Genomic DNA, 21,829 nt, shown 5'->3' with positions numbered 1-21,829 from the left:
CGCCTGGAGCTGCTCTCGGGTTGGCTCCATTCTGATGTGTCCGTTCGGGTGGCGCTAAGCCAGGTCGCGGCGACCTCTGAGGGGGAGAAGCGAGCCGCAGCTCGGGCAGCAACTGCTCGCGAGGCAGCGCTGAAGGACGCCGAGGCTGCCCAAGGTCGCTGCCAAGTGCTGGAAGCCAAGCTGAAGATGCTGCGTGACGAGCGTGCTGAAGTTTCCCGTGGCCGTAAGGCAGAGGAAGAGAGGATGAAGGCCCGGGAGGACGCCGTCAAGGGTCGTGGCGCCGAGCTCAAGCAGCTGGCGCAGGTGTAGGCCGCTGAGGGCGGCCGGCTAGAGGGGCTGGAGCAAAAGGTGCAGGCTGAAAAGGCCGAACTCGATGCCAAGGCGAAGGTTCTGGCCAAGGACCACGCGGCCTTCGCGCTTCTGGAGAAGAGGTCTCGCGAGGCCCTGAAGTCACTCTATGAGAAGGGTTTCGAGAAGCCGTTGGCCACCAATGAGGACGGCCCCGCCCAGGTTCTTCCCTACTTGGTCGAGGCGCTTGAGGAAGTCGTGCACGGCATCGGCCCAATGGCAGAGGCAGAGGCTCGCATCCTTTCTTCAGCCGCGCTAACGCACGTCTTCAGCCACCTCCATCTTCGTGATCCTGCCGACCGCCTTGACGAGCTGCTGGAACCCGTGGCTGATGAACACCACGCAGCCGCCATCGCAACTGTGAAAGGTCAGGTGGAAGCCCTACTGGAGAAGTTTGACGCCTTCGCTCCCGCGCCTTCGACCGGTGGTGCGGGTGAAGGCGACGCCACCTAGGAGGGGGCACCTCTTGCAGGTGCCGGCGGTATCGACGGATGACTGGCTTGCGGCTCCTTTCCTGTTGAAGCTCCTGCAGCATGTAGCATGCCTCCTGGAGGCGTTTAAACTTGTGTTTGATATTCGAAGAACAACATGTCTTGTAATATTTGCTTTGAGATTTTGCGATTTCCTTCGCATTTGCTTTATGTTCTATGTCGGTAGAGCCCGACCCCACGCATACCTTAGCCGCCGCTGGGCCGACGAGATCACCAGGGCTGTCCAAGGAGTGAGGGGCTACAGGTCATTTAGGCTCCTGAGTCACGATGCTCAGGAGTCCCCTTTGACGCACAAACAGCTTGTGGAAAGGAGATGCGATGGTAGGTCTTGTGTTCTACATCGGTAGGTCCCGAACCTGCGCATACCTCAACCGCCATTGGTCCGACCGGATAACCAGGACGGGCCAAGGAGTAAGGGGCTACGTGGTCAGTTATGCTCCTGAGTCGCGATGCTCAGGAGTCCCCCTTGACGTTCAAACGACCTTCATACCTTAGCTCTGGTTGGGAGGGCGCGCGACGACCAGGTCCGAGGGACCTGGCGTGGTGACGTACGCTTGGGCGTGACCCGAGTGCAGCCCCCATGCCCAACCCCCTCGCGCGGCTCTCCCAAGGGGAGGCGTTGCGTTGAGGCGAGACACCGAGCCCGGAGGCTCCCTGAGGTTGATGCGGCCGTGAGGCCGCCCTTAGTTGTTTATCACCAGGACGGACCATGGCACTTACGCACTTGCACAGGCATAGCCACTCCTCGGTAGTGTCGACTGCCAGCATGGAGCATGGTGCTTCCACTGGTACGTGGGAGGGGACTCTCTACCGTGGAGAGCCCCCGGGGCGTGTACAGCCCTGCCCTGACACATGGCTTGCACGGCAGGGCTAGACGAGGTGTGTCTGGGCACTCGTGAGCCAGTGCAGGACTCAAGAGGCCCTACCTCAAGGTGGGTTGCGCCTGATCTTGATTCTTGTTTGCTATGTTGGTCCTGCGAGGTGGTTAGACAACCTGCGCCGAATGAATCTCCTGAGGTTATCGCGTGAGAAAGCCAAGCACCAACGGCCCCAGGACGTGACGTGAACGGGGCTAGCCCGCCAGACAGTTGGCAGATTCTCTCAAGGCTCGAGTGAAGTGACAAGCACATATTACCAGAAGCTAGTGATCCCGCCTGGCCAGCTTAGCATGCTTTAGAGCTCCTTGATTGGTACGAGGTAGTGATAGCAAGAGGCAACTCTCAATTATTGTAATATAGAGACCTCTCAGTTGTTGGATTTATCGACGCTGCAGGGACGGACCCGAGCACCGATGCCGTGCCTAACCATCTCACGCGAAGGGTCCTGAAGAAAGACGACCGGCGCGCGGCTCCCGCGGTGGGTGACAATCAAGCAAGTGATAATCATAGATAGATTAAGCATGGAAGGCAAACTAGCTTAGGTAAATGCATGAATGATACGCGCCACTAGGTCCGGCCCGAGCGGCTTGGGGATGATGCAGCCCAAGGGGCGCGCCCCGAGCAAGGTAAGCTAAAGACATAAAAAAGAGGGGATACATGCCACAGGGACGGACCCACGCGGCCTAGGAATAATGCAGCCCCCTAGGCGCTCCCAGCTAAATAAACTTGGAAAATGTCACCTGGTTCTGTTGATGAAGGGGTGTTGAGGCAGCTGAAGGTACGCGGCGAAGGGGTTGTTCCTCACGAGCCACCGGGGCCCTGAGCCTCGGGAGGCTCTGGGGCTCCAGGCAGTTCCTTGAGGACCGTCGCCATCTCCGCCAGGATTGCATGATGCCTAGCCTCCTGACCCGCCATGACGCTCTGTAGGTTGCGCTGGAAGGCAGCAGCCATGCTCGGCAGGCCGAACGGCATGCGAATGTAGCTGTGAGGTGGACCTTCGCAGCGCTCCTGAGATGCGGTTCCTAAGATGCGGCTCGGTTGAGCCCTGGTATGTCGATGCAGATGCACAGCTCACCACCCTCGCCAGGGTGGGGAGTAAAGCCAGGTGGGCGGCGGTTGTTGCATATTGCTCTTGCTTCCTGAAGCTCCTGAGATACCTTGGTGATGAACTCCTAAGCGCTGGGCGCTCCTTGCCCGGTGTCCTCCTGAGGGAGACGTGCCGCGAAACACGCCTCCAAGTGGTGCCCGAGCGCCTCCCTCGTGACGTTGGCAAGCTCTGAGGCCCTCAAGAAGAGAGCCCCCGAGCCCTACCCGAGGAGGGAGCCGGGCGCGCCTTCCTATGCGACAAAGGAAGGCGCCCCAGGTGCGGGCACTGACCCTGACTAGGTGCCACTTGCGGCGCTGCCCTCCTAAGGTCCGGCACGGAGTAGCTACTTCTTCTTCTTGGGGACGACCTCAAGGGGGTCCCGAGCTGCATTGTTGCCGGGGTCTTCGATTGACGCTGCTTGGAAGGCGCGCTCGAGGGAGCACACTGCATCTCTTTCTTCGCAGAGGACTGTGATGATCCCGCCGCTTCCAGGCATTTTGAGGACGTTGTAGCCATGGTGCGTCACTGCCATGAACTTGGCCAGGCCCGGATACCCGAGGATGGCATTGTACGGCAGATGAATGTCAGCGATGTCGAAGTTGATGAGCTCGGTGCAGTTGTTGTTGCGTTTTCCAAAGGTGACCAGGAGGCGGACCTGACCTATCGGCATGGTGGAGCAGTCAGTCACTCCTGAGAAAGGCTTGGTAGGCTGAAGCTGCTCGTATGGCACTTGAAGGTTGTTGAACGTCTTGACGGACAGGACGTTGAGCCCTGCGCCGCCGTCGATGAGGGTATTGGTGACTTGCACGTTGCTGATGACGGGTGAACAAAGCATTGGGAGAGCGCCAGCGGTGGCCGCACACTTGAGCTGATCTGCTAAGCTGAAGGTAATGGCGCACTTGGACCACCTAAGCGGGCGTGTAGCCTCGAGCCTGGGAAGGACTGCATTCACCTCGCGAACAAACTGCTTGAAGATACGCTGTGAGGCTGGGGCTTGAGCTCTGCCCAAGATGCAAGCGATAGCACACGGCTCTTGGAAGCCCCCAGCCCCCACGTGTTGGTGGTGGTCGTCGTTCCTTCTTGGTGGCGGCAGTGGAGGAAGCCCAACATTGCCCTGACGACGGTCCTCGCGAGGCTGATCCCTCCAGGCGCCTTCGCAAGGCTGATCCTGCTAGCGGTCCTCATGAGGCCGGTCGCGCCACTCCTGGCGCGCGCTCCGGTCGTCCCAACGTCCTCCGCTGCGTCCTCCTCCTCGGTCATAGCCTCGGTCGTTGCGCTCGGGGTGTCGACCGAAGCGTCCGTCGTGCATGGCTCTCAGCTCTTGGCAACCGTTGGTGTTGTAGCTATGTACATTTTGGAAGGCGCGGAATGGTCGGCTGCCCTTGGATGACTTAGGCTGGTCCCTGCCACGCTTCATGTCCGGCTCTGCCGCAAGGACGACGACTCCCTTGTGCTTCACATCCTTGGCCTTGGATTTCTTCTCCTCTGGGGGCAGCTGGGAGCTTGAGGAGGGAAAGGCATCCTTCCTCAGCCCTTGCGCACTTGGTCGCCAGGTTGAACAGCTCCAAGGATGTGCACAACTCCTCATGGATGGAGAGCTCCTCCTTCATCTTGATGTCGCGGACACCATCGGAGAATGGCGAAATGATGGCCTCGTCTGTCACCTTGGGGATCTTTAGACGAATGTTGTTGAAGCGCTGGATGTACTTCTGGAGCGTCTCCCCTGGTTGTTGCTTGACACGGCACAGGTCACCCACGGCCGGGGGGCGGTCGCGAGTGCCCTGGAAGTTGGCAACGAAACAGTCGCGCATCTCGTCCCAGGAAGAGATGGAGCCAGGAGGCAGGTTCAAGAGCCAGGAGCGGGCGCCATCCTTGAGAGCCATGGGGAACCAGTTCGCCATGACTTTCTCATTGTCGTTGGCCGCCTCGATGCTCAGCTCGTAGAGCTGCAAGAACTCTATGAGTTTGGGGGTGCCGTCGTAGCGCGGAGGCAGGTCTGGATTGAACTTGCCTGGCCAGGCGACACTATGCAGCTTGGGGGTGAAGGCACGGCAGCCGGCCGTGGCCACCGGGGCTCGCCTTGGAGGTGGAGCCTAGTCATGGTGCCCCTGTGCCGCCGTGGCACACGGCGCATGGCCATGTCGCAGCAAGCAATCCTGGCATAGTGGAGCTGGGAGTGGTGGAGCACTTCCTTGGGACGGGGAATCTCTTGGCAGCTTCTTTCCTCGTGCGCCGGCACATGGCGCGGTGGGTCGCACCGCTAGACCGCGCATCTTGGAGCGATGATGCCACCCTAGCGCGGGGGAGGCTGAGGTGTTCCCTGAGCCGCACGCCTCGGCGCAAGGGCGCCATCTTGTTGTGGAGGAGGCAGAGGTGCCCCGTGAGCCACGTCACTCGCAGCTGGCGGAGGGCGAGGCAGTGAGAGGGACGGTGCAGGAGAGCCTCCCGCGGCGCTGACGAGCTCAGCGATGCGGTCTAGCTAGTCCTCATAGAGGTTGTCGACCGGGCGGTAACGCAGGAGCTCGCGTGCCATGAGTAGTGCGGCCTGCACGTCCGTGGGGGCGCGGGGAGCGTGAGATGACGAGCCGGCCGGAGTCAGCGACGGGGTGGCGGTGTGGCCGTCCCGATGCATGGACGGCTGTAGTGAAGAGGCTTGCAACTCGTTTGCTGCCCGACCGGTGATGGCGTTGGCGGCGGATGACGGAGAACGATGGGGAGCCCCGCCGACAGGAGCCTTCTGACCAACACGGGTGGCAAGGGCGTCCCGGCGCTCAGCGCGAGCTCGGCGAGCGTCGACCATGAGCTTGGTGGAGTGACGAAGCGTGGGTCGACGAAGAAGAAGGCTTCGGCGCACCCCTACCTGGTGCGCCAAATGTCGGATTTCTGGTTTCGGCAAAACCCTTAAGGTTCGAACACTGGGGTGCGCGCGAAGATCTCTCCCTCACCGATCACGCCCTCAAGCACTTCGCGATCTCAAAGGCTAGCTCGATGAACTGACAACACAACGGACACAAGATTTATACTGGTTCGGGCCACCATTGCGGTGTAATACCCTACTCCAGTGTGGTGTGGTGGATTGCCTCTTGGGCTAATGATGAACAGTACAAGGGGAAGAACGGCCTCCTGAGGTGAGGTGCTCTTGTGCCTGGTTGGTGCGTGGCTAAGGATGGAATGGCTCAGATCTAAGATGAGGTCGATCCTCCCTGGTCCTGGTCCTATTTATAGAGGCGCTGGTCCTCTCCCCAAATATTGAGTGGGAAGGGAGCCAACAACGGCCAATTTGAAAGGGGCCAGCTAGTACAAGTTATCCTGACAAAAGCAGTCTTCGCCTACGAAAGGCTCTAGTGGTGACGCCATCTTGGGCTCCACGGTGACCTCCGTCCTGCCGTCCTGCTGGTCTTGGTCGCGTTGCACTGATATGGAAACTTTTGCTTGACGCCTCGGTACTCTTCGTCTGTTCTTGCTTCCTTAGCACCAAAGGGGAAACAAGGACACTGCGAGCATTGGCGCCCGCCTGGCACCCGTCTGGTCTCGATCGTCATGGCTCACGTCATTGGAACCTCGCGAGGTTTGCCTGGCCTTGATCTCTCCGCCCATCGCGAGCCAGCCTGGTGAGGCCGCTCCTGAGGAGGTCTTGTGCCGTCCGCCTCGTGAGGCTTGTCCCCTTGCAAGGGTCTTGAATGCTTGTTGGTGAAGATGGGCCGTACGGGCCCGCTGGCAAAGCCACGCCGTGGGCCGCAGGCAGGCAAGTCTGGTGTAACACCCACAATGCGGCTATATCTCCCACGTGTCGGGGCATGGTTGGCTTGTCGCAAGAGGGGTAATCTTCACACATCCCATGTACTGAATAAGAAAGGGATAAAGAATTGGCTTACAATCGCCACTTCACACAATACACAAATAATTCATACATCATCCAAAATACAATCTAAGGTCCTACTACGGAACCAAAATAAAAGAAGACAACCCCAAATGCTAGATCCCCGATCGTCCCAACTGGGCTCCACTACTGATCAACCAAAAAGACAAAAACAATGATCTAGATCTTGATCGAGCTCCCACTTGAGCTGGGTTGCGCCACCTACACTGGTATCGTCGGCACCTGCAACTATTTGGAAGTATCTGTGAGTCACGAGGACTCAGCAATCTCACACCCGCAAGATCAAGACTATTTAAGCTTATGGGTAGGAGAAGGTAGTGAGGTGGAGCTGTAGCAAGCACTAAGCATATATGGTGGCTGACATACGCAAATAAGAGCGAGAAGAGAAGCAATGCAACGGTCGTGAAGCTAGAAGTGATCAAGAAGTGATCCTGAAACTACTTACGCACAAGCATAACACAAGAACCGTGTTCACTTCCCTGACTCCGCTGGAAAGAGCCATCACAGCTACACATGCGGTTGATGCATTTTAATTAAGTCAAGTGTCAAGTTCTCTACAACTGGACATTAACAAATTCCCATCTGCCACATAACCGCGGGCACGGCTCTCGAAAGTTTATACCCTGCAGGGGTGTCCCAACTTAGCCCATCACAAGCTCTCACAGTCAACGAAGGATATTCCTTCTCCCAGAAAGACCTGATCAGTCTCGGAATCCCGGTTACATGACATTTCGGCAATGGTAAAACAAGACCAGCAAAGCTGCCCGATGTGCCGAAAAATCCTGATAGGAGTCGCATGTATCTCATTCTCGGGGCACACCGGATAGGTCAAGCTACGAGTAAAACCAACCCTGAAGTTGCCCAGAGGTGGCCCCGCAGGCTGCCCGTTTAGGACCAACACTCAGAGGAGCACTGGCCGGGGGGGTTTAAAATAAAGATGACCCCCGGGCTCCAGAAACCCAAGGGAAAAAGGCTTAGGTTGTTAGGAAAATGTAAAACCAAGGTTGGGCCTTGCTGGAGGAGTTTTATTCAAAGCAAACTATCAAGGGGTTCCCATAACACCCAACCACGTAAGGAACGCAAAATCAAGGAACAAAACACCGGTATGATGGAAACTATGGCGGCAAGAGTGGAACAAAACACCAGGCATAAGGCCGAGCCTTCCACCTTTTACCAAGTATATAGATTCATTAATTAAAATAAGAGATATTGTGATATCCCAACATATCCATGTTCCAACATGGAACAAACTTCAAATTCACCTGCAACTAGCAACGCTATAAGAAGGGCTGAGCAAAGCGGTAACATAGCCAAACAACGGTTTGCTAGGAAGGTGGGTTAGAGGCTTGACATGGCAATATGGGAGGCATGATATAACAAGTGGTCGGTAGCGTGACATAGCGGTAGAACGAACTAGCAAGCAAAGATAGAAGTGATTTCGAGGGTATGGTCATCTTGCCTGAGATCCCGCAAGGAAGAGAATGAGTCCATGAAGAAGACAAATGGACGTAGTTGAATGGATCCTCACAAACACGACGTTACCGGAACTAACAAGAAGAGGCAACACCGGAAAGAAAGCAAACAACATAGTAAACAACCATCACATAAACATGGCATGATGCACAATCAATCATGATGCATGTCTTATTTAATGAAGCATGGCAAAGTGCACAAGCAAAACTACAAGTTAAGTGGAGCTCAATATGCAACGAGTTGCATATTGACGAAACACCACATTAATTATTTAGTTCTCTATCGTTTATGTACCCAACAATATTAATTGTTGTTAAGCATTGCAAGAGAAGAAGCATAATTAAACTAACTATTTAGGCAAGTTTTAAACTAGGCCGGAAACAACAAACAACAAGTCTGGAAAAACCTCATATGCATTTAGCAATTTTAATGCAAACAACAATTTTAACCATTATAAATGTTGTTATCATGATGCGGATGACCTGTGCAAGTTTTATGCAATTTTATGAAAAAGGTTGACATGAGCATATTATGAAGCATTTGTCACTGTGGTGGAAAGAAAGGGTGCCACAGCGATGAATCCAAAAATGATGCCACGGCACCATATCGGTTTCGGTGCCTCACGGAGATACCGATGCAAAGGAAGTGTGGCGGGAGCATGCAAACGATGGTGGGGTGATCCCAGTTACCGGGTTCCCATGGGTGGACGACATGGCAACGAGGAGGAATAACTAACATTCACGGGTGAATACAACAACCAACCATGCATCTCATACAACACACATGCATTCGTTCACGGGCATCGTCTCGACGTTATACATTCGAAGTGTGTCTCTTCGGGGTGGATCAAGTTTAAAGCGGTGTGGATGAAAGTAGACGTTCTCGCGATGGTAATGGAAGTAGTGGTACACGACGATGGTAGTTGTACACGAGTCTTGTGACCCACGGTTCTTCGGGCAATGGTAGTCGTACACGACCGTGCATGTTCGGGGTAGTCGGTAGAGGTACTCGCGGTATTGCGATGATAGTGGTACAAGGTCGTCGGGGTACTTGTCGGTCCGGTCTTGACGGTCTCGTTTTTGCGACGGTAGTCGTACTAGTCGGCAATAGTGGAACTTAACAGATCCGAGGGCTCCGAGCGTCGTGGTACTTGTCGAAATCCACATCGGATGTAGTTGAACATTTTGAAACAGAACTTGGCGCGTCCAAAATCTGCGGGCAATGGTAGTTGTACACAATTGTTATCGGACTTGAGAAAAATGCACACCGGCTGTAGTCGTACATGTTCAGAGAGGAACTTGTCGCCAAGGGACTTGTTGCATCCAAGATCTTCGGACTCATGGTACTTGACGCTTGGTTCCGAAACACGTTTTGGGTGTGTCCACGACAACACATCGCGGGTGCACCAGGTAACAACTTGGTGGGGTTTTGGCCACGTCGTTAAGGTCTTAAACCCGAGGCCAACAGGGACAGCTTGAGGAGTCAACGAGGTCTGGACGACGTCGGAAGGCGCGATGATGGCGGGGAGGCGACCGGCGAGACTGGAGGAGCTCCTGCCCAGCACGGGAGCACACCTCCTAGTGGATTGCAGGTGCTGCAGGAGGGAGGCGCGGGGTCGCGAGGTCGAGGCAGGGGCTCGGCAGCGGCGAACTTGGCGAAGCAGGGGAGGTCCGGGGCGCCAGGGAACATGGCGGGGTGGCAGAGCCACAAGGGAAGCCAAGATCCACCGGATCCTGGCGGAGCACGCCGGTGGTGACGTTGGTCGGTGGAGAAGCACAGAGCGGCTGCGATGATGGTGGTGGTGGCCGGCGACGATGCTGGGGCGTGGGAGGCCGCTTCCAGCGTGGACAAGGCGAGGAGGAGGAGCTCAGGCGCAGCTCCGGCAGGGACGGAACTTGACGGATCCACAGCTGCTGGGTCCATTCTCGGCGGCGGCGCTGCTTCACTTGCGCTTGGGAGGCCACGAGCAGGGGCGTGCTCGAGGCTGAGGAAGCACTCGGGGGTCGGCCTGGGGTTCGATCTCCTCTCGAACTGAATCAAGGAGGGAGCAGGAGGCACGGAGCTGTGGGGCGGCAGCAGGCAGCAACTCCGGTGGCCGGCCGACGCGACATAGCTGAAGGGCGCCATGGTGCACGCGGGGACGCTGGGTGAACGAGAGGGTGACGAGATCAAGCGGAGGGAGATGGGGATCGGGTGAGGCGTGATGCGCGCGCGTGTGTGTGTGTGTGTGTGTGGCGCTACGGGAGGGGAAAGAACGGGGAGATCGAGCATGGGGCTCTCCTGGTGGCGCTAGGAGGAAACGAAGGGGATCGAGAGGGGGGTTCAATCGGGCTAGGGTTTCGGAGGGGGTTCGGCTGGGCCTTAAGGCAAATGGGCCGGCCTGGCAGGCCTAAGAGGCCGGTGGGTGGGTCTGGTTGAGCAAAAGGGCTGGACTGATTGGGCTGCTCTCCCTCTCTCTCCTCTTCTTATTTCCTTCAATAGAAAACAATGAAAGAGGAGAAAAAGAAAGAGGGGAGTTAGGGGAAGAAGTTGGACACACGGATAAATTTCCCGGACTCACAAAAATGTGCTCGTTCCAAGAAAAATAGAAATGGCCGAGATTGAAAGTTTAAATTCAAACTCATTTGATTTAAATTCAAATGATTTGAATAGGAAGTGAGGTTTGGGAAGGTCCAAAAATGTTCGCATTTTTGGTGGAGCTCCAGAATATAATGAAAGAATAAATGGCAAGGTTGGAGACCAAGAATTAAGATAACAAAGGCATTGGGATAATTTGCACACTACTAGGAAAAGGGCTATAGCTAATATGGACATTAATGGTGCACCTCATATGTGGTGCGCCACTGCTATATAGCAGTGGCCCACCATGTGTAGGTACTCCATTAGTGTCCATATCACTAATGGTGCACCACACCCACGGTGCGCCACTACTAACAATTTTTTTTATTTTTCCAAAACTAGTAATGGCGCACCAGGGCATAGTGCGGCATTACTATTTTTACTAGTAATAGCGCACCACACACTCTGTGCGCCACTACTAACATTTTTTTTTACTTTTTTTTTCAAAACTAGTAATGGCGCACCAGGGTATAGTGTGCCATTACTAGTTCAAACTAGTAATGGCGCACCACAACCAAGGTGTGCCACTGCTAACAATTTTTTTTGCAAAACTACTAATGGCGCACCACGTAATAGGTGCGCCATTAGTAACCAGGGTTACTAATGGTGCATTGTTAGGTGGTGCGTCATTGGTAACCTGAGAGCAGCTAGATATTTTGGACAGCCACCTACCACACTCACTTTCCCCACTTCATTCTCTCCACCTCCTCCTCCAAGTTTGTCTAGGCTGCCTCCTCCTCCTCACCTCATTTGCACCATCGATTCACCCAAATTAAGTGGTTAAATTTCCTTTTTTTGATAGGTAAGTAAGGGGAAAACTTTCTTTATGTTGTAGATCTACTTTTTTCTCCCTCCAACAACGTGCACATGCACATTTTATGGTCTAGATCTATGTATGTTTGTGGTGTTGCATATGTTTGTGTTTGCAGGTACCAGTATTTGAAATGCAATAGTTGCCACTATTTTGTCGAAATGTTGATTCATTTCCGTTTGGGTGAGAATTTGGCACTATGCATTCTTTTTGGTCCTATTTTTAGGCAAAGTCATGCCAAATTTGTTTGGTTCTAAAATATCATTTTGCTCTACCCCGCAGGCGACCATGGTTGGCACGATGACCGAAGTCATCGTGGATAGGTTTTTGAGCTCCGCGAAGACCGAGATGCTTCAAGAGAACGAGACAGAGATAAGGTGTCCGTGTCGAAGATGCAAGCTGAAGAGCCTTATGGACCCAGATTCCGTACAGGTGCGGGACCACTTGCTCTTGCATGGTTTCATGGATGGCTATCGGTGGCAAGGTGATGAAGATGACTATGAAGTCGTCCATGGGGGCCAGGCAAGAAATGAGGAAGGGCAGCAAGACAACCGCGGCGAGGGTGGGCGAGAATACGAAGAATCTCCAGGTCATGATCACGAAGTAGATGCAATACACAGTCATCATGTAGAAGATGCCGGACATGATGATGAGGAAGGTCAAGAAGAAGGGCATGATCATGAAGATGAAGATGCCAGAGCAGACGATGATGGACCATCAATGGGCTGGGTGCAGGACCCTCATATTCAAGAGCTGCTTCTCAAGCAGACGGATAACGCAAGAGCTGCCGCCCGAGAGAAAGCCAAGCTGGATCAATTGGAGATAGATGCGGTTACTCCATTGTATGAAGGATGCAGGCCCGAGGATACCCGCCTGAAAGTAACGCTCATGGCTCTGGAGATGAAGGTAAAACACAAAATGACCGACGCATGCTACGACGAGAACATGTCATTCTGTCACGAACGTCTTCCCAACGGGAACAAGTGCCCGACCAGTTTCAAGGAGGCGAAGAAAATCGCGTGTCCTCTAGATTTACCGCACATGAAATACCATGTGTGCATGAACAATTGCATCATTTATCGGGACGAGCACGCGGAGTCTACCATATGTCCGGTGTGCGGCGTCACTCGATACAAGAAGATGAAGAAAGCTCCTAGAAAATTGGTGTGGTACTTTCCGATCACTCCTCGTCTGCAGCAGTATTTCGTAGACCCTAAGGTAGCAAAGCTCCTACGTTGGCACGCGGATAGGGAGGAGAAGAAGCGAGAAGATGACGGAAATCATCCGAAGATAAATGAAAAAGACAAGATGCTGAGTCACCCTAAGGATGCGAGCCAGTGGCAAGCGTTGAACTTTGAACACCCAGAATTTGGGGACGATCCAAGGAACATCGTGTTGGGCGCGAGCACTGATGGAGTCAATCCGTTTGGCAGCCAGAGAAGCACACATAGCACATGGCCTGTGTTTTTGTGGATGTACAACCTTCCCCCCTGGTTGTGCATGAAGAGGAAGTACATTCACATGAGTATGCTAATTGAAGGGACGAAACAACCAGGGAACGACATCAATCTGTATCTGGGGCTGCTGAAAGAGGAGCTAGACACGATGTGGAAAATGTCAGCCAATACGTGGGATGCCGCAGAGAAAGAATATTTCCCTATGAGAGTCGCACTGCTCACGACGGTGCATGACTATCTCGGTTACGGGTATGTCGCGGGGCAGGTGGTCCATTGATTTTCTGGATGCGTCAGGTGCATGGTTGACACAATGTATCACCAGCTAGATAGAGATCACGGGTCTTTGAAAACCATGTTCATGGGATATCGAAGGTGGCTTTGCGACAATGACTCATGGAGAAAACGCAAGGATCTGTTCGATGGTGAAACCGAACCCCGAAGACGCCCGCGTACGAGGAGCGGCGAGGAAATAGATGAGTTGTTGAAAAATTGGAAAGATTGCCCACTGCCGGGAAAGAAGAAAAAGGCGCCAGAGCCGGGAAAGAAGCGAAAGGCGCCAGAGCCGCTGCTGAAGGTATGGGAAACGAGGTCTGTTTTCTGGGACTTGCTGTACTCGTAGATCCTTCATGTGCCTCACAGCCTTGATGTCATGCATCTCACGAAGAACGTGTGCGAGAGTCTGCTTGGTACCCTGCTCAACATGCCAGAGAGGACCAAAGATGGGCCGAAAGTAAGGGCAGACTTGAAATCAATGGGCATCAGGGAGGAGCTTCACGCTCATGATGATGATGATGAGGCGAAGCAGGTCACGGAAAGTCGTCGCAAAGGAAAAAAGGCCAAGAAGATCGGAAATGACTACCCTCCCGCGTGCTTCACTCTAAGTCAGGAGGAGATCGAGCAGTTTTTCACCTGCCTCGTAGGAGTAAAACTTCCTTACGGTTACGCGGGGAAGATAAGCAGATACCTAGACTCAGCGAAGCAGAAGTTCAGCGGGATGAAGTCTCACGACTGTCATGTGCTGATGACGCAGATACTTCCAGTTGCAATCCATGGGATCATGGACGCGCACGTCCGTGAAATGCTATTTGGCCTATGCAACTTTTTCGATGTCATCTGTCGGAAGTCGGTTGGCGTGAGGCAACTCAGAAGGCTACAGGAAGAGATCGTGGTGATACTATGCGAGCTTGAGATGTATTTCCTGCCCGCATTCTTCGATGTAATGGTGCATCTACTAGTCCATATCGTGGAAGATATCATCCAACTCGGGCCGGCGTTCCTGCACAGCATGATGCCATTCGAAAGGATGAATGGTGTCATCAAAGGATACGTTCTCAACATGTCACGTCTAGAGGGGAGCATAGCCAGGGGCTTTCTGACCGAAGAGTGCATCTCCTACTGCACGAATTATCTAGGTATCGAGAACCCCATTGGTCTGCCCGTCAACAGGCACCTCGCCAGTCTCGCTGGATGGGGTCACCGTGATGGTCGCCATGAAATGCATGTCGACTTCGAGGGTCAACTCGCCAACTTTGAAAGAGCAAACCTAGTCGCGCTACAACACATAGACGTGGTCGATCCTTGGGTGGTAGAGCACAAAACCTTTATTGAGAAGACGTACAATGACCGAGGCCAACAGAGGACGGACGGAGATATAATCAAAGAGCACAACTCATGTTTCATGCGTTGGTTCAAGGAGAAGCTTCTATCGTACCCTTTACATGAGGATTATTCCGCGGAAGAAAAACTCAATTTCGCCTTGTCACAGGGCGCCGAGCACAACCTAATGACCTATGAGGCGTAGGATATCAACGACTACACATTCTACATCGAGGACAAGGACATGAAGAGCGATGGTTATCAGAACTCCGGGGTAACGATGGAATCCTACACCGGTAACGACAAGGACAGATACTACGGAAGGATCGAGGAGATCTGGGAGCTGAGCTACGCTGGAGAGAAGGTCCTGATGTTTCATGTCAGATGGGCCAAGAGCGTCCTAAAAGAAGACCAGTATTTCACCACCATGGTTATACCCAATGCCAAATCCAAGACCGCGGGCGCAAACGTCACCGCAAAAAATGAGCCATGGGTACTGGCTTCCCAAGTGGACCAATGCTTCTTCATTACCGACCCGTCAATGCCCAGTCATGTTGTCGTGAGGAGAGGCAAAAGGAAGATCATCGGAATGGATGGGGTCGCCAATGAGCAAGACTTTGACAAGTACGGCGACCCGAAGATGGAACATGACGACGATGATGAAGTGCCATACACCACAAGAAGAAGCAGGACCACCCTACCTAAAGGACGCCCGTTCAACAGAAGAACTCCATTTGCGAAAAAGAAGGGCAAGAAGATTGTGAAAAGATAGCTAGCTAAGATCGATTCTATTTAAATTGTAGTCTTCATTTCTCGATTGTGTTTTGACATATTGAAATGATATTTCTTATTTTCTAGTCCCTCATAAATATTTATTTATGTTTATTCTGGTATTGAATTTCTAAATCACAAAAAGTATTGATTTTGTTAATATTTTTTGAACTCATGAATATTTTTAAATTTCATGGGCACTTTTTGTATTCATGAATATTTTTTCAAATTTCATGATATTTTTTCATATTCATAAATGTTTTACCAATTCACAAATTAATGCAACTAAAAATCCAAAAAAAATGATGATATTTTCCAATAACAAATTTGATGATATTTTTTCATATTCATAAATATCTTCAAATAACAAATTTGATGATATTTTTTCACATTCATAAATGTTTTCAAATTTGATCGTTATTTTATAAAAATATATTAGATGCAACTAAAAATCCAAAAAAAATTAGTAATGGCGCACCAGGGGAAGGTGCGCCATTACTATCAGGGTACTTATCGCGCACCCCTACGAGGTGCGTCATTGGTATACAAATTTTTATGACATTTTTTCAAATATTTTCAAATAACAAATTTGATGATATTTTTTCATATTCATAAATATTTTCAAATAACAAATTTGATGATTATTTTTCACATTCATAAATGTTTTCAAATTTGATCGTCATTTTCTAAAAAAATATTAGATGCAACTAAAAATCCAAAAAAAAGTTAGTAATGGCGCACCAGGGGAAGGTGCGCCATTGCTATCAAAGTACTTATGGCGCACCCCTAGAAGGTGCGCCATTGGTATACAAATTTTTATGACACTTTTTCAAATATTTTCAAATAACAAATTTGATGATATTTTCAAATAACAAATTTGATGATATTTTTCATATTCATAAATATTTTCAAATAACAAATTTGTTGATATTTTTTCACATTCATAAATGTTTTCAAATTTGATTGTCATTTTCTAAAAAAATATTAGATGCAACTAAAAATCCAAAAAAAAAGGTTAGTAATGGCGCACCAGGGGAAGGTGCACCATTGCTATGAAAGCACTTATGGACCACCCCTAGGAGGTGCGCCATTGCTAACCTTCCCCCCTCGCTAAACCTGCCTCGCCAGATCAATCCCCCTCCCTCGCCAGATCCCCCTCGCCCGCTCTCGCTCTCCACCGCCGCCGAGCAAACCCCCCGCGCTCGCTCTTCGCCACCACCGACGAGCCCCCGCACTCGACGACCCCCGCGCCTGCTCCGCCGCCGGAGAACTAGGAGGAGGAGTCCTTGTTCTTCCTCCAGCCGTCGCCATCTCGCGGTCGCCACCGTCTCTCCGGTCCACACCGGCCATCACCGAGACTGCCACGATCTACACGGTGAGTCCCTCACCCGTTCCCCCCTTCAATCTGCCTCCATAGGCCGCCGTAAGCCGCCGCCGTCGACCTCGCGCTCAACCCACAGCCGTCCTGTGCCCCCGGGCTCCTCTGTCGCGCCCCGGCGCAAGCACTCCCTGCTGCTCCTGCCCTTGGGCACGCATCCGCCTACGCGCCCCTGGCCATCCCTTTCCCGTGCTCATCCGCCCGTTGCCGCTCGCGCGCGCCTGTGGTGATTGTTGTCGCGCCGCCCCCACTGCTGTTGTTGCTCTGCTGACTACACTACTGCTGCTGTTGATGTTCGCTGCTTGGCCGCTGCTTGCTGCTGCCTTGGTGTTGCTCTTTCCCGCTGCTGATGCTGCTCTCTACTGTCGCCACACTACTGCTCTGCCTGTTGCTTGCTAGTTGCCCTTCCAACCCGATTCCATTCCATCTGGTTATGCCGCTATGCTGCTGATGCTCGATTGATTGAAGTCCCCTGTCTGCATCCTCCCTTGTTAACGATCCGGAGGGATTTGGTGCCATTTCCATGGGCAATAATCACATTCTGATCGAGTTAGTAATCGTCGGCTGGCCCTGTCATGTTCTTCCACCCCCGAGAACACAACACTCATCTTTTTTATCAGTTTCATTTTGTTTGCACCGTTCAGGTCCACTCCTTTGTACCCAAAGGTCCACTCCTTTTTCATATTAGCAAACACCTGTAAGTATGTGCTTGGCTACAGTTTAATATAATCATTGTTTCCCACCAATGCATGATATGGGCATCTCACCACCACCACAAGAACACTAGGATTATCGCATTCGGTTTTAGCCATTTTAGCTAATGCGATAGAATAATATTATGTGTCGAACCGAGAGTGAGCGTCGTACTGTCATGGAAGGATTTATTAGGAGTGGCTATTAAGTTGGTGCTTGACACTTGTGGGTGCAATTGCAAAGCTTTCCCATGTCCATCAATATTATGTGCTGCCTTTTCTTTCCTGAATTTAAAGAGTGCCAACTTCAGCACTAATCAGTGCCAACTTCAACCTCTTAGCGAGACAACAAGTGGATTCCACCACCTCCATCCCAACAACATGCTTTATGCCTGCACAGGCAGTTGACATGTTCTGAGCCGTTGCTCTAATCCAGTGCTCCTCATAGGATTAAGCAAAGCCAATTAAGCAAAAAGACAACACCATCATAGATCACACATCCCTCAAGGAAGAACCACTTTCAGCTATCCATGAAGAACCACTTTCTTGCTTGTCTGGAAAGAGGTTGTTGGAGTCCAGAACACTTAAATAGTTAGTCAAATGAATTGCTTGCTTGCTGCTTTTATTAGCTACTGTTTTATTCAAAAATTATTGGAGTTTATATCATATATATTGCTGGCATGTATTTCATATGTTCTGTAGCATTCAGGCTACATAGCATGCCATTTCTGTGCCTTGTATTAATTGCTTTCCCTACATGTTTGCAGGTTTAAGTGAAAAAAGAGGAAGAAAGGATAATCAGGGTAGGGTTTCATGGCTAGAAGATATATTGCTGGGTATTGTCTCCGACCATCGTGTCGTGATGATATTGGGGGGTTTGGTCTAATACCATTGTGTCGTGATGATATTGTGGGGTGTTGTGGGGTTGTAGCGGGGCGGGGGTGGGATAATGATTTTGCAGGTACCCCGAGAGGCCCTTGAGTTTGCCAGAATGTCGATTAACTTCTGTTCCGGAAAATTCAGGTACTCCATATGTCCTATTTTCAGCAAAGGTCATGCTGAAATTTTCTGTGAATTTTAGCATGACTTTGCTAAAAATAGGACATATGGGGTACTTGCGACTAATGCATGGGCCGGGGTATCTTAGAACTTAATTAAGTAGGATCAACTATCTCTTGTGTTATACATATAGAAGTGTGATATCAACTCATAGTTATTACTAATGTCAGTTGCTCCCTTTCTGTGCCTTTTTACAACATGAGCAATGCATAGTTGTTACTAATGGTATAATCTATTCTAGGTTCAGCATTTGAGCCATTATTCTAGGTTTGCCAGTACTAGTTCAGAAGCTCAATCAGTCCAGCATTTGAGTCATTATTCTAGGTTTTCCAGTACTAGTTCAGAAGCTCAAGCTAAGGACTAGTTCTAAATCTTCTATCAACGGTTGATATGTTTACTGTCTCTTGGTGTTTGTCCGTCGAGAAGTACCTAGTTGAAGTGTATCATGGTGTTATATTTGCAAATGCAAGTGTTGAGATGTCTATTTTGTGTTAATCATATGAAAAGATTAGGGTGTGCAGATAACAGTTAACTTAGTTAAGTCTGACAAATACCGTTTGGACAGGTAGAAAGTAGAATGCACCATAAGCCTGGTTATATATGCACTGTCACGTTAGGCTCAATTGTGAAATTTTGGATGCAAGATTTTTGGCATGTGGTGTCCCTTTTCTTGCTGCATTAAACACATGTGCTGAATTCATGTGTGGACAGATGAAACCATGAGTTGTTTATAGTTCAAGAAAAGAATGTTATCATTATTGTTTGGGGAGTTGAAATAATCTGTTTGTTGCACTTTGTGCACTTTCTAGTTGAAAACTGTTAAATGGAGATACTAGATTAGCTTTTTGAGGTATCCCATTAAATATTATTCATTACTGCCTGCTCTTAAATTTTTTTGCACAACTAATATGCAACTGCCATAGGTGGCAATCGAGCCAAGTGATTAGGCCCAACTTAGAATTCTCCTTCCCCTTTCTGTCAGCACTTGCATGTCACTGTTGGCTATTTTTTTAACTATTGCGCCATACTTGATAGGGTATATTATAGGAAGATATCCATATATATCAGTCAACCTAGGGTGCCTCAGCATCGATAAGCCCTAAATGATGAAAACTTAACTTAGCATTTAGGGTGCCTCAACATCGACAAACCCTAAATGATAAAACCTTGGCTTTTAGGGTGCCTCGGTGTCGATAAAAACCTAAATGATTAAATCTTAGGCTTTTAGGGTGCCTCGACATCGACAAACCCTAAATGATAAAAGCTTAGCTTTTAGGATGCCTCAGTGTCCACAAACCCTAAATGATGAGACCATGATAATTCCTCACAAACCAACCCTTAAATAACACTAAGCCATTATGTTGTCACCCTTGAAGCCTTGTGGGCATTTGCAGCCCTTAGCTTGTTCATTCTGTAGATTTCCAAAATCCAGTTTTGTACCGCACACTGAAGCCCCAAGAAAGAAAACTGCAATCTGAAATAGATGACCAATTTTCAGCCCTTGGATTAGTTTAGTATTTTTTCACACACTCAGACACCCTTGCTTGCCATGTGTGTGAGAGAGATAGTGAGAGGAGACAAGAAGAAGGGGGTTAGGAAGGGACTTGGACCTTAGCAACAACACACTAACAGGTTCCATCCCAAAACACCTAGGCAATATCACAAACATCTCTCAATTCTTCCTTGACAATAACCAAATTTTTGGCGACATTCCTTGAGAATTAGGTTATTTGGTCAACTTAGAGATCTTGTTCTTTGACAATAACCATCTTTTTGACCAAACTTTTACCCTATTTAGAGCGAAACATGGCCCACAACGATGAGGCCGGCGGTTCGGGCAAGCAATTCTGGGAGCTGTCCCAGGAGATGGAGGAAGAACCTCACCGATATGAGGACGTCGCGAAAGACACCGATCCCGACTACACAACCCCTAGTGATGTCGGGGATGACACCACTGATGGTGCCACCGAGGATGCCACCACTGATGATGGCAGTGCACGCACAGATGGCAGCCAACCGAAGAGGCAACGGAAGGACCGGCGCCTGAACGTGCTCGGCACCGTCAAGGAGGAATTTACTAAAGTGTCCTCCAGTGGGCATCCAACAGCGCCCAAAGAATTAGTCAAGGGGTACGCGGGACAGCTCGGGTGCATTCTTCGGAGCACCGTCTCGATCAACACAGAGAACCTAAGGCATCGTGACCGAGGGAATTTGCGCAACCTCCGCTTCACGAAGCTGCACGAATGATACAAGTTCCCTGGTAACTTCGCAAACACACGCCTCTCAGGGAATAAGGTGAATAGTGCCGCCCTCATGAAGATGAGCACGGCCCTGGCTACTTGGAGAGCCGCGGTGAAGAGAAGGATTGAAAAAGGTGATAGTTATGAGAAGATCAAGGAGACAAATCCTTCGATCAGCGAAGCTGACTACCTGGAGTTCAAGATCAAGTGCGAGAGCAACGCAACCACGGAATGAAGTCAGTGGGGGAAAGATATGCGGGACTTGAACTTAGGGGTCCACAAACTCGGTCCCAGCGGTTACAGAGTGGCAGAACCTATATGGGACAAGGAGGACGCGGAGCGTGCCGAGCAAGGCCTACTGCCCCTCTTCGGTAAATACCGTGACAAGCAGACCAGGAACTATGTCAGGGCCCGGTACAAGATTGACCCAGTAACCAAGGAGCTTACCACGGATTCGAAGACCAAGGCGATTGAGCTTGTTCTAGTAAGGAATACACCCCCGCGTAATTAGCTCCATAAGGTTGCACTCTAATTAATGAAGCCAATTTTCTAAATGGTTCACGTTCCTTCCGCAGGAAACTGAAAGCAGTAGCGCGGGGTCGTCTCAGAGATCCCCTCGGGACACCACTTTAAATAGGGCGTTGAACGTAATGAAACACAAGTATAAGCTCAGTAAGCCGACATCAGCTGGTCGTTTGGCCGGCAAAGGCTTGTCCACGAAATGGTCGGAATACTATACCGCTGGGTGAAAGGAGAGAAAGACCAGCTCGGAAAGCCAGGAGCGCGAGGTTCAAGAACTCAAGGCACAAGTGGCACGGATTCCGGAGATAGTCGAAGAGCAAGTGCGATACCCACTAGGTGCGACGATCGCCGCCATTATGCCTACCTTGCTTGAGGGGCCGCCCCCGATCCCAGCTTCACGGGCAGTAACTCACACAACACGCCAGCGACGCCATTGGTGTCTCCGGCGGAGACGACATTGGTGTCTCCGGCGTCGGTGCCGGCATTGGAGCTTAATGCACCCGGGTGTGGGAAGAATATGCCGGCCG

Source organism: Triticum dicoccoides, chromosome 6A (genome assembly GCF_002162155.2).
Source record: "Triticum dicoccoides isolate Atlit2015 ecotype Zavitan chromosome 6A, WEW_v2.0, whole genome shotgun sequence".
In the NCBI taxonomy this organism is placed as follows: domain Eukaryota; kingdom Viridiplantae; phylum Streptophyta; class Magnoliopsida; order Poales; family Poaceae; genus Triticum; species Triticum dicoccoides.
This window is presented reverse-complemented; position numbering follows the sequence as displayed.